Raw genomic sequence first — 12798 nt, 5'->3', positions numbered from 1 at the left:
TTCGGAGAAAAATAAATGTTAAAAATAAAATTTAAACAAACAGAACACATCAATGCTGTCTGAACCTTTCCAGTTGGAAACCTTGCAAAGGCTCATTTGCTATGCTCAGCATTCTATTTGTTCCCACTCACCCCATCTTTACTTTTCTCCATTGCCTTGTATATTACTTATACAAGTAATAAGATCAATATTGTTGTTTCTTGAGGGCAAGCACTGTCTCACTCATCTCTGTGTTTACGCCCCCCCACACACATAGCATCCAGTGTATTACTTTGCACATACTAGGTGAATAATTTTAAAATAAAGCATAATAACAGTAACAGGTTAATAACAGATATACCACAGTTCATGGACCTTCAGTTTGAGTTGGTTTGCCATTCTTCCAAATAGATCATATCCCAAATAAAATTCTTCATTTCCCAAAACCAGCCCCTCTCATGTCTCTTTTCTGTCTTTAGCATCAGTGGCACAATCTTCCTATCTCCCAGACTGGATACTTTAGTGGTCTCTTTGATGAAAGTAAGATGTACATGGCAATACATCAAGATTGAACAGTTCAACAGACATTTGGAAACTAAAGCAGATGTAGAATGGAGGAAGGGTCTTGTTCTTCAAGACTTGAGAAAAGAATGATAAATTCTTTTATCATTCTGAGGCAGAGATGAGTTAAGGTGGGAATAAAAATATTTATAATGAACTCAGTCTCGACAAAGTAGAAGAAGAGGTCATTTACTAAGGCTGGGAGTGGGTGGAGACTTGAGGAGAAAAGGTCTGGGAAAACTGGTGTCAGAATTCCCTTGGGTATTGACAAGATTAAAATTCTGCATCAAGGATCCTGAATCAACCTGACATCCTTAAATAAAAGTCCCATTGTTTGTAGGTTTTGAAAAATGACTGTAGAGGTTGACTAAATTAAAAATTCGTCTTGGACCATTCATGAGTATAAGATGGATGTTCTTTGGGTAGAGTGGCCCACTTATACAGGTCCCATTTATAGCATAGGCAGCACACAGTTCCTCTTATAAAACAATCATTCTAGATATCGTGTAAGATGAGTCTCCTTTGCAATTCTTCCACTGCAATATTAGGATGGAATAGAAAAGTCAATTCCTAATATTAGTCTTCTTTATCATTATTATTAATTTTATATGAAGAAATATGCCCATAACCCATATTTTTGTTCTTCTAACATCTTCCAACCTTCAGCTTTATGTAGATAATTTTTTACCTTCTTATTTTAAAGTAGACACAGGAGACCACACAAAACAAATATAGAACTTAGTGAATTATTATATGAATAATACCCCTGTAACCACCACCTGAGGTAAAAAAAAAATAGCCACCCCAGAACCTCTTTCAAATGCCCAATCCCAAAAATACAGCCTCCTCTCTCCATTCAAATATAACCACTATCTTGATTTTAAGAGTAAACATTTTTTGAATTATAGTTTCATCACCCAAGAGTTAATCACTAGACACTATAGAATCATCTTGCCAATTTAAAAAAAAGAAAAGAAAACACGTCTTTTAAGCCTACTTTTATCTCTCTGCTCTCCATCCTCGATTTATTTTCCCTACAATTTATGTGCCAAGGAACTTATGCTGTTTTGTCTGCAGAGTTCCTCATCATCTTCATATTGTTGATTACATACTCATCTTGCATTTCAACATGTTCCTTTGCATATCCTGGTGGAATCAGGTCTTGATCAATCTCCAGTTTTTACTTTTTTCTCGTTAGCTGCCACTGATGCTCAATTTCAAAATTATCATATTCTATTATTTTATTTTATTTTACTGGCTGGAATGATTTTTATATAATTCACATCCCATAAAATCAACCATTTTAAAGTGTACAATTCAGTGGTTTTTAGAATAGTCACAAAGTTTTGCAATCATCACCACAGTTTGTGGTTCGTATTGCTCTTTGGTTATTGAATTTTCTGAACTAATTCTGCAACCTGCATTCTTCATTATATGTGGTCACTAAAATCTCTGTTTGGTTAGCATAATGATCAATTAATGAGTACATAGAGCTTTCCTCAAATGCCTGGAACCAGTCAATCTCCCAGTCTTTACCTGGAGGCTGTGTGTGCATACTGAGAAATACTTTGAACACTTAGCCAGGCAGTTTTCAACTATGCCTTAGCCTTCACTTCCTCCTTATGCAAAGAATGAATGCCAGTTCAGTGACAGTTAAGAGGGTCTTTTCATGTCTTTACTGAGTACATGCACAGCTCTACAAATGTCAAACTCAGCTACCGACATCTCATTCCCCAGATTTTCCTTTTTGGCTTTTTGTTTAGCCAATTGTTTGCCCCATTTGACGGCCTTGGGCAGAATAAAAATTAAACGACTGTCCCCAAATATTTTCAACAAATAACCCCAGGGGGAAAAAAAGCTTTTAGTACTAGGTGAGCTCTGTGTCAGATTTTTTTTTGCTCTGCAAGATTTTTTTTCCCTCTTGGGGCAATATTAGCCTCAGTGAAAATACATGGCTTAAAATATTCCACAATTACTCATATGCTTTTTCCACATACCAACACACGTAGTAATATATTTAATAGTAATAATGTCATTACTATTACTGCCTCCGCCAATATTACTGAATTGTTTAAACATTTTGCATTTGTTTAGTGGTTGTGCCATATCTACAATGCCTCATCGTATAGCCATACCATATTCTCTCCCTTTTAACTCTCATTTAGACTTAATTCTAGGAGTACCTATATATTTAATGGTCATAATTCATCTTTACATTAATATATCTCTAGAGATATATAGAGATCTTTTGGTTATCAAAAGTTCATTCTCTATTATTTCCCTCAGGACAGGCTTATATCAATACTTTTTTTCTTCCTACATGTTGTTAACAATTTATCTGTGCCCTCTATACTGGAAGGTCAGTGTTCCTAGATATAAAATTCTTGGCTCCCATTTTCTTTCCTTGACTATCTTAAAAATATTACTCAATTCCCTTGTGACATAAAGCTTTGTTGTTAAAAAGTTGGAAGATAATCTAATTTTATTTGATTTTTTTTTCTAGTTCAACAATGGCTTTATTGTTTGAGTACACAGACAAATTTATGCAACCAGGGCAGAGGCTGTGGATGACTCGTTATTTCCAATTGTGGGGGAGGACTCGTTTGGTTTTGTAATATCAAACCAACCGGTAAATACGGCTGTCAATCAAAATCAGATGGAATTTAGCATCCTTATCCTTTCTTTTTCTCTCAAGATACTTTGGAACAGCAACAGCTTTCTTAATTAAATGGAGGAGATCCTCAAGAAGATCAGGAGCAAGTCTTTTGGACTTAAGAATTCTCAAAATTTTATTGCCTGTCATAAAAGTTGTGCAACACCATGTGAGTCTCTCAGAATCACACCGATTTGTGAGAGACTCGGCCCCATCTTGGACAGTTTGTAGATCTGCTCCTTCAGGTCGTCAGAAGTCAACTTCAGCCATGTGGGGATGCTGCGCTGGCAGGGTAGGACCGACTGGGACAGACCCTTCCTGAGAGAAAGCATGAGACCTATGATGGTGGTGGACAGACAGCAAAAAAAAGAGGCTATTTTTTTTTCCTATAAGTCCTGTTTCTTTATCAAAGATGCCTAAAGAATTTTACTTTTTCTTTAGAGCTCAGTAATTTTACTAGAAATTATTCCTTGTGTTCTTCTGGGTCAATACTCTCAGGTACATAGTGGTGTGTTTTTTTCAATGTATGTATATGTGTTCTCTTCCTTTCCTTAATTTCCTTATTCAGAGGATTTTATTATCCATATGCTAGATCCTCTTTGCTTGTGTAATTTTCACTTAAGCTATTTCAACTTTTCATTTCTTATTTTATTATATTTTTTAATTTCCTAAGAGGGTAGATCTCGTTAAGTGTTTTTACCACAAATAAAATTATAATAAATAAAGAGGGTGAGGGAACTTTTAGAGGTAAAAATAAATAAAATTAAAATTTTCCTTTTAATCTGTTTCTCTTAAGGCAGTACTTGTTTTGTTTATTCATTTTTACATTTCTTCTACTTTATTATTCATTTCTAAAATAAATTTCCCTGGATTTCTAATTCTTACATTATTTTGGTACCCTTATTCAGGAGTTTTTCTAATTCCGATTTACACTATTTTGTCATATCACGTCATACCTTGTCATATTCTTAATAATTTTTGTTTTTAAAAAATAATGTTAAACTCTTAGAAAGAACTATACATAGGCAGTAAATTCTCTGACATTGCGCTTAGTAATATTTTTTTCTGATATATCTCTTCGGGCAAGGGAAACAAACAAATAAAATAAACAAGTGGGACTACATCAAACTAAAAAGTTTTGGCACAGCAAATGAAACCATCAACAACAAAAAAAAAAGATGACCAACTGAATGGGAGTAGATACTCGCTTATGATACATTTGATTAGGGAGTAAGATCCAAAATATATAAAGAACTCATATAACTCAACAACACAAAAACAAACAATCCAATTTAAAAATGGATAGAATACCTGAACAGATATTTCTCTAAAGAGGAAATACAGATGGCCAATAGGCATATGAGAAGATGCTTAAGGTCACTAATCATCAGACAAATGCAAATTAAAACCACAATGAGATATCACTTCACACCTGTCAGAATAGCAATCATCAATAAATGAACAAACAACAAGTGTTGGCAAGGATGTGGAGAAAAGGGAAGCCTTGTGCACCATTGGTGAGACTGCAAGTTGTTGAAGACACTATGGAAAACAATATGGAGGTTCCTCAAAAAATTAAAAACAGAACTACCTTAATTAATGAATGGGACTACATCAAACTAAAAAGCTTCTGTTTAGCAAAAGAAATCATCAACAAGGTAAAGAGAGAACCATCTGAATGAGAAAATATATTTGTAAGCAACACCTCCGATAAGGGCCTAATATCCAAAATATACAAAGAACTCATACAACTCAATAACAACAAAAAACAAATGATCCAATCAAAAAATAGGCAGTAGACCTGAACAGATACTTCTCCCTAGAGGACATACAAATGGCCAACAAATATTTGAAAATATGCTCAATATCGCTAGCTATTAGGGAAATGCAAATCAAAATCACAATGAGATACCATCTCACACCTGTTAGAATAGCTATAATCAACAGGACAAGTAATAAGAAATGTTGGAGAGGATGTGGAGAAAAAGGAACCCTCATATACTGCTGGTGGGACTGCAAATTGGTACAGCCACTACGGAAAATAGTATGAAATTTCCTCAAAAAACTAAAAATTGATCTACCATATGATCCAGCAATCCCTCTATTGGGTATTTACCCAAAAGACTTGAAAACCCATATCCGAAAAGATATTTGCACACCAATGGTCATAGCAGCATTATTCATAGTGGCCAGGACATGGAAGCAACCGAAGTGTCCTAGGATAGATGACTGGCTAAAGAATCTGTGGTACATATATACAATGGAATATTACTCAGCCATAAGAAGAGATGAAATACTGCCATTTGCGACAACATTGATGGACCTCAAGATAATCATGTTAAGTGAAATAAGCCAGACAGAAAAAGTTGAAAATCACATGATATCACTTATATGTGGGATATAAACCTAAAAGCAACAAATGAGCAGGACAAACAGAGACTCATGGACATAGACTATAGACTAGTGGTTACTAGTGGTGTGGGGAAGGAGGAAGGAGGTACATGGGGTAAAGAGGGTTAAATATAGGGAGATATGGGGAGGGTGAAGTGGGTAAAGGGGATCAAATATATGGTAGCTGAAGGAAACTGGACTTTGGGTGGTAAACATACAATAGAATATACAGATGTCAAATTATAATGTACACCTGAAATTATGTAATTGTATTAACCAATGTTAGCCCCATTAGACTTAATTAAAAATAAAAATAAAATAAAATAAAATAAAAAACAAAACTACCTTATGACTCAGCAATTGTATTTCTGGGTATTTACCCAAAGAAACCAAAACACTAATTCAAAAGATATATGCACCCCTGTGTTCATTGCAGCATTTTAAGATGTGAAAGCAACCTAAGCGCCCACCAATAGATGACTGGATAAAGAAAAGATGGTGTATATATATATATATATATATATATATATATATATATATATATATATATATATATATACATACATACACACACACACGATGGGATATTACTCGGCCATAAAAATGAATGAAATCTTACCATTTGCAACAACATGGGTGGACCTGGAAGGTATTATGCTAAGTGAAAAAAGTCAAACAGAGAAAGACGAATACCATATGATCTCATTTATATGTGGAATCTAAAGAACAAAATAAATGAACAAAACAGAAACAGACTCATAGATACAGAGAATAAATTGATGATTGCTGGATAGGAGTAGGGTTAGAGGGATGAAAAAAGGTTAATAGGTTTAGTACAAATTGGTAGTTACAAAATAGTCAAGGGATGTAAAGTACAGCATAGGAAATATAGTCAATAATATTATAATAACTATGTATAATGCCAGGTGAGTACTAGATTAATCAAACGGGAATCACTTCTTAAATTATATAAATGTCTAACTGCTATACTGTACAGCTGAAATTAATACAACATCAAACATAAACTACAATTGAAAATTTAAAAAAAACTTTAAAGGAATAATAAAAAATAAAAATGTGACAATTTTTATCTTTTTTAAGGTATTGTCTTTCTGATGTGTTTTCATGGTATGAAGGATATTGTTTTGTTTCTTATCCTCTTTCCAATGTAACTTTATATACCTTGATACCTTTCTGTTGCTCATTTTAATGTGAATTTAGTTCAACTCAATTTTTAGAAAGAGGAATGATTCAGATAGACTGTCTAACTTCACAGTGCCCCCTCTTCTGTTGTTTTTACGTAGTATTAAAAAATATTGTCTCTTGCTTTCTGAGATTTCCTATATCTGTTTCCCTCCCAAACTTTTATTTGGACCTTCTATTTCCTTGTTCTCTACTATTCCTGACATATTCAAATTTTATTCAACTGCCAGGAGTTTTTCCTTAATATGAGGCTCCATCACGGACGGGAAGTCCTAGTAGATCAATATGTCATTTGAATAAATGGTTCTAACCCCTTCAGACCTTCTAGCATTGGCTCTTATAATTTTTATTTTTTAATTTTTATATATACTTTTCCATGTATCTCAATAATCATATTTATCATTTTCATTGGTTACAAGCAATATCACTAAAATATCATAATTTTATGACAATCTATTAATGGCTGTTTGGGATATATCCAGTTTTCCATGATAATAGATAATGCATAATACTTTCCTTCTGAATTATACCCTTAAAACAAATACCCTGGAGTGAGATTATTTAGGAAGAGTTATGAACATTTTTATGACTCGCTAAAATCTGCCAGATTGTTCATCAAATGGACTGAGGTAATTTACAGTGCCACTAGAAATATATAAATGTTTCAATTTCCCCAATAGTTTCATCACTAGTTTTTATAACGTTCCTTTACTGTTGCTAATTTTAGAGGTATAAAGTGACATTTCATTGTTGTTTTAATTTGCACTTCTTTTATTGTTGGCAAGATTACACAGTTTCTTATGTTAATTTACTAATGGTGTTTCATCTTATGTAATGATTCTATATTCTCTGACCACTGCCCACAGTGAACTTAATGCAAATTTTTAAAAACTCAATATTTTTTGTAAATGCCATCATATGCATTAAATATAATTCTCTATTTTGTCATTTAACTTTTATCTTGCTTTTATCATATTTTAGTTGTATTAACATTTTGTGCAATCACGCTGCCTATCTTTTCCTTTGTAATTTATTTTTCTCTTGTAATGAAACATTATCTCCCACCATAAACTGAATAAGTGCTCTCTTTTCTCCCTTTATCCGTCTGTAATTTTTTTCTAAATACTTGACACTTTAATTTTTATGTTATCGATTGTGATTTATTATTGCCTGAGGTATAGGTTAATTTTCCCCATGATAACGTCAAGCTATCTCAATAGCATTTATGAAAATGAACCCCTTCCCTGTTGCTTTGTTAAATTTAGCTGAATCTATATTGAATTCTTATGTATGTTGATTAAAGTCTATACTCTTGTTTGCCAGAAGGCACCTAATTGGATTCAAACTGACTGTTTATGACTCTGCTTTTTTTTTCTTTTTTTTCCTCCTAATTCTTTATTTTTTTAAATACCAAAGGTACAAAGAATGGTATAATACATACTGATGCCTCTCACTGGCTTAAGACGTAAAATATTACAGATACTTTTGAAGTTCCCAGACTACTTCTTCTGAAGTGTATTTTCTAACCCCTGCATCTCATTACCGCCAATGTTCTAAATCATATTTTATAAACGTTTACTATAGATGATATAGTATATTGTTTTGCCCGCTTTTATTTATTTTATTTATTTTTATTATGGTGACATTGGTTAACAAAATCCAGTAAGTTTCAGGTGTACAATTTAACAGTAAGACACACACACACACACACACACACACACACACACACACAGCATTGTATATAATTCTGCTTTTTGTGAAACAAAGACAATGTTGCAGTGTCATATCATCAGATTAGGTATAGTAACAAGTACTCAAAAGTAGCCCTTTAACCTTTCTTTCACTCCCTTCACTTCATTCCTTATATGGAGAGAGCTCCATTCATCCCTTGTCTCTATTCCCACCACAGACATCAGAGTTACCAGCTGAAGAAGTCTATGGCCCTTCTATGCTTTATGGATGGAAAACCAATGAGGAGAACAAATGTATGTATCCAAAGGCCTTTTCTATAAATCTCTTTCCATCATGCCTTCGTTGTTCTCCAGCATCCAACTCTTCTCTGACAGAGGTAAAGAAATGGTGCTGACTGGAAAACAGAATGCTTTGGAGAGCCTGGACTGACAATCACATCCACACATTCTTAACATTAGGCAGTAGATGTGTTTCCAGAGTGTGAGCTGAGTCATTGTAAATTTAGCTGTGTTTTCCCAATGAATGGAGATATAGTACATACTTTTACTGTGGCATCAGTGACAAATAATTTTGTAAACCAAAACTTTGGTAAAGCAAATACACTAGCCATGTTTCAGAATCACCTGTGATTATCTGAATTTTTAAGCTACTTATGCCTCTCCCTAAGGATCTATATGCCTTACTGCCAAGATATTTAAAGAAATAGTAAAAAGAAAGAGGAGTAATGTGGGAATGGTTGTAGTTTGACAAAGACCCACAGGATAATCTTCTGCCTATCCCCTACACACACACACTGAAAACCCCTGAAGCAAGGCACACTGGTTATGTTCTGTAAGTTCAGATTTTTTTTTGTTTATTAGGTTTTCTCAAAGTGGAGCCAATCTAGCCAGCTAGCCCCTCTGATATGCCAATGATTGTAGATAGCTATAAAGACAATCATCAATAATTTTTAAATTAAATTGAATCTTTAAAAAATATATTTCCAAAAAAAAAAAAAAGGTTGCATGCATTTGGCACTCTTTGCTCTGTCATTTAACTAAGCTGGCACACTTTAGAGTTTAGCTGGCAATAAAATGAATGATCAAAAAATTGCTTCAGAGGCAACTTTTAAGCTTCGGATACTCAGGCTAGGACTCAGGAGACATAATTTCCTACTAGACATTGGGTCTGCAATGAAGGCAAATAGCAGTTGTGTGGACAAAATATTACCTCTTAAGGAATAAGTATCAAGAGGTACTTTGGACTGGGAAATCTATATTTCCGGAGACCCTACCACAAGTCAGACACTATTTTAGAGGTTTTAAAACATTCTCCCTAACTTTCACAGAAGCCTTGGGAAGTAGAGAATATGTTAATAGACTAGGAAAATAAGGCTTGGAACAGTTTAGAATCTGTCCAAATTCATGTAAATAGTAGGTGGTGAAGACCTGGAATCCAAGTCTTTCTGACTCAAGGCTTCTGTTTTTAACCACTAAATTTCAATTTAACAGAAGCATTTTAGCAATACTGTCACCTAGAAAGAGAACCGATTAGCAGCAAATGTCAACAGGGTTGGTCATAGGGATGGTGATATTGAGGCTTCCTATTGCCTTCTATTTACCAGAACCCGAGGAATGGTGGTGTTAGTGGCAGGCCAAGAATTAAGGCAACAAAGCAGAAAGCTATCACAACCCATGGTGTGGTTGTCTATGTGTCTATAATGACCTGAAAAAAACAAGGAGGCCACCATCAATCAGTGTGAATTGTGGAAAGCCATTTCTCTTGAGAAAAAGAAGAGAAAAATAAAATTTGAATAAAACAGCCTTCTCAGCATTATCTCTTGTCATATGCCATTTGCATTATCTCATATATCATTTGCCATATGCCCATCTCTTGCATTCTCCCATTCAGCAATAAGGAAACCAGTTTATTTGCTCTATCACTTTTTTACACTCACAACTCAATCGCAGCTTTAATCTTCCTGACATCTTAACTCATCATCAACATTCAGTGTACAAATTGGTTAGATACCTTCATCTTTTATCTAAGGTTTTCTGAAATCCAAGTTCTCCCGAAGTTTATTTTATAGCCACAGTTAAATATTTTTAAATATTTAATTGTGGTAAAATACACATAACATAAAACTTACCATCTTAACCTTTTTTAAGTGTTCAAATCAGTAGTGTTAAGTATATTCACATGGTGGTACAACAGATCTACAAGACTTTTTCATGCCGTAAAACTTAAACTCTGTTTCTGTTTAACAACTCTACTTTTTCCTCCATCCTCCAAGACCCTGGGAACTACCATTCTGCTTTCTCTAAATTTGACTACTTTAGATACATCATAAAAGTGGAACCATACGATATTTGTCCTTTTGTGACTGACTTATTTCATTTATCATGTCTTCAACTTTTTGAAATCATAGCCTATGATGGGCTTTTGTGTATGGCTTTCTCTTCTTTTCTTTTATAGACACTACTGTAGACCATGTCTTCCACAGTTACTGTTACTCTTTTAATTTTAGTAAAATGTATCCAAGCTGAGGATCTCTGAATCTGAATAAGTCCCATTGTCTGTTGCTACTATACTAAGGGAGAGAACATTAAAGGCAAATGTCCACTGTTATACTTAGCCCGAATATTGGTCCTAAATCTGCGTGTAGGCTCTGTTATCTGATTAGCAGGGCTAAGCTTTAAGAATTTCTTCTGCTTAGATATGGGAAAAGCTATGCAGCCTATGCCTTGGTGCTTTTCCCTTGAACAATCTACCTTCACATGCACCAAATCTTGGCCCTCTGACTTAGTCTTCCAGAAGTGGTACAGAAAAGCCAATCATGAAAATTAGAGCACTTCCCATAACCCCATTCTGGTCCTGCTAGACCATTTTAAGGTAACTGGTGTGTGAGAATGAGTTTGCGCATGCTCAAGGAAGGCATTCTAATAAAGCAGCAATCTCTAAGAATGAACATGGCCCGAACACATATTATTGATTGGAAAGCATAAGGAAAAAGAGAATCCAAAATGGGTACACCATCAGAAAGAGAAAGCTCCACTCTGCAAAAAAATGATGTTACTAGAAATCATAAAGTCAGTTCTAGAAAGAAATTCTTATTGCTCTTTTGTCCAATTCTTGCCTATTTTAGAGGTACAAATTCTATGTCTTATGGCCATGCCCTTCTTATCCCAAAACACATAAAGTCCTATATTTGAAAGTTGAAACTACATGCAAAGTGAGTCAAGAACCTTTTGGATGCTATGATATGGAAGGAGAAGTCTAGTCATCATAGGTGTAGTTGAAATGTGTTGTCACTGCTCTATCTTGCTTTTTTCCTATTTTTTATTGATATTATAAACGTTTCATCCAAAACAGCCATCTATGTGTTCAAGAAGTCCATGTCATCTCTCAAAAATATTATCACCCACTTCGATTTTACCATCTTTCTCTTTAGGTCTATGGATTGAGATTGTGAGTTACAACATACTTTTAACCCCTATCAGAAAACTTTTTTAGACAAAGTATACATACATCCATTATAGTATTCTAATTATGAATTCCACTCTACATACCTCAGCAAAACCTAGGACATAATAACTCCATATTTGAAATCTTTAAGGTCACTTTGGTCATAACCTATTCTCTACATTGGAAATCAACATCTGAAGCCATAAGAAATTGTCTTCTTATCTTTGTACTGTGAATTACTGGGTATCATTTTTAATTTTTATTCTTCTACGGCAAGATTTCAAAACTTTTTAAAGCCATAACTCATCTTAAGTGAATTTCTAAGCAGAAGCCACAAAAATAAATGGATAAAAACATAGTTGGTCTGACTGCAGTGGCAGAGGGAAATCTGTTCAATATATCCAGGGGACACCCTGGGTCCCCGTACCACTGAATGCGTGTATCACCCAGAGACTGTTCCAGTTGCAGAATTTTGGGGGCAACTGACAGGCAGTCTCAGGCCATGAAGTGCACTGGTCCTTCTGCTAAACAATCCTAGGCCCAGTACTGGAGGTAGCCAAACCACAGCCTACAGCATTATCTCCTCTACTTACCTATAAATCCAGCATAGGCATCAACTATCTATGGATTGCTTTGTAGCACTCACCAGATAGCCCTGAGCAATCAAAGGCAGCAGCTGACCCTGGCCTAGAGGGGAACCCCTCCTAAGGGGCCACAAAACCAAAGCACCTGGAGGCTGGTGCTAGACCACAACAGAGCAACTCCTGACTAGCCCCATAAGCAGTACACACAAAGGGTGGTCTCAACAAGTACACAAGCCTGCTAGGGCAAATCCCACTCAATGGGAAGCCCCCACATAGCAACTTATACACTGT

General features: G+C 34.8%; 1 pseudogene; it reads right to left on the bottom strand.

Annotated features, from left to right (window-relative positions):
* Nucleotides 1-3081: 3081 nt before the first annotated feature.
* On the bottom strand, nt 3082-3528 carry LOC120612149 (40S ribosomal protein S13-like; annotated as a pseudogene).
* Between the last annotated feature and the right edge of the window lie 9270 nt (nt 3529-12798).

Source organism: Pteropus medius, unplaced genomic scaffold, assembly GCF_902729225.1.
Source record: "Pteropus medius unplaced genomic scaffold, Ma_sr-lr_union100, whole genome shotgun sequence".
In the NCBI taxonomy this organism is placed as follows: Eukaryota; Metazoa; Chordata; class Mammalia; order Chiroptera; family Pteropodidae; genus Pteropus; species Pteropus medius.
This window is presented reverse-complemented; position numbering and strand designations above follow the sequence as displayed.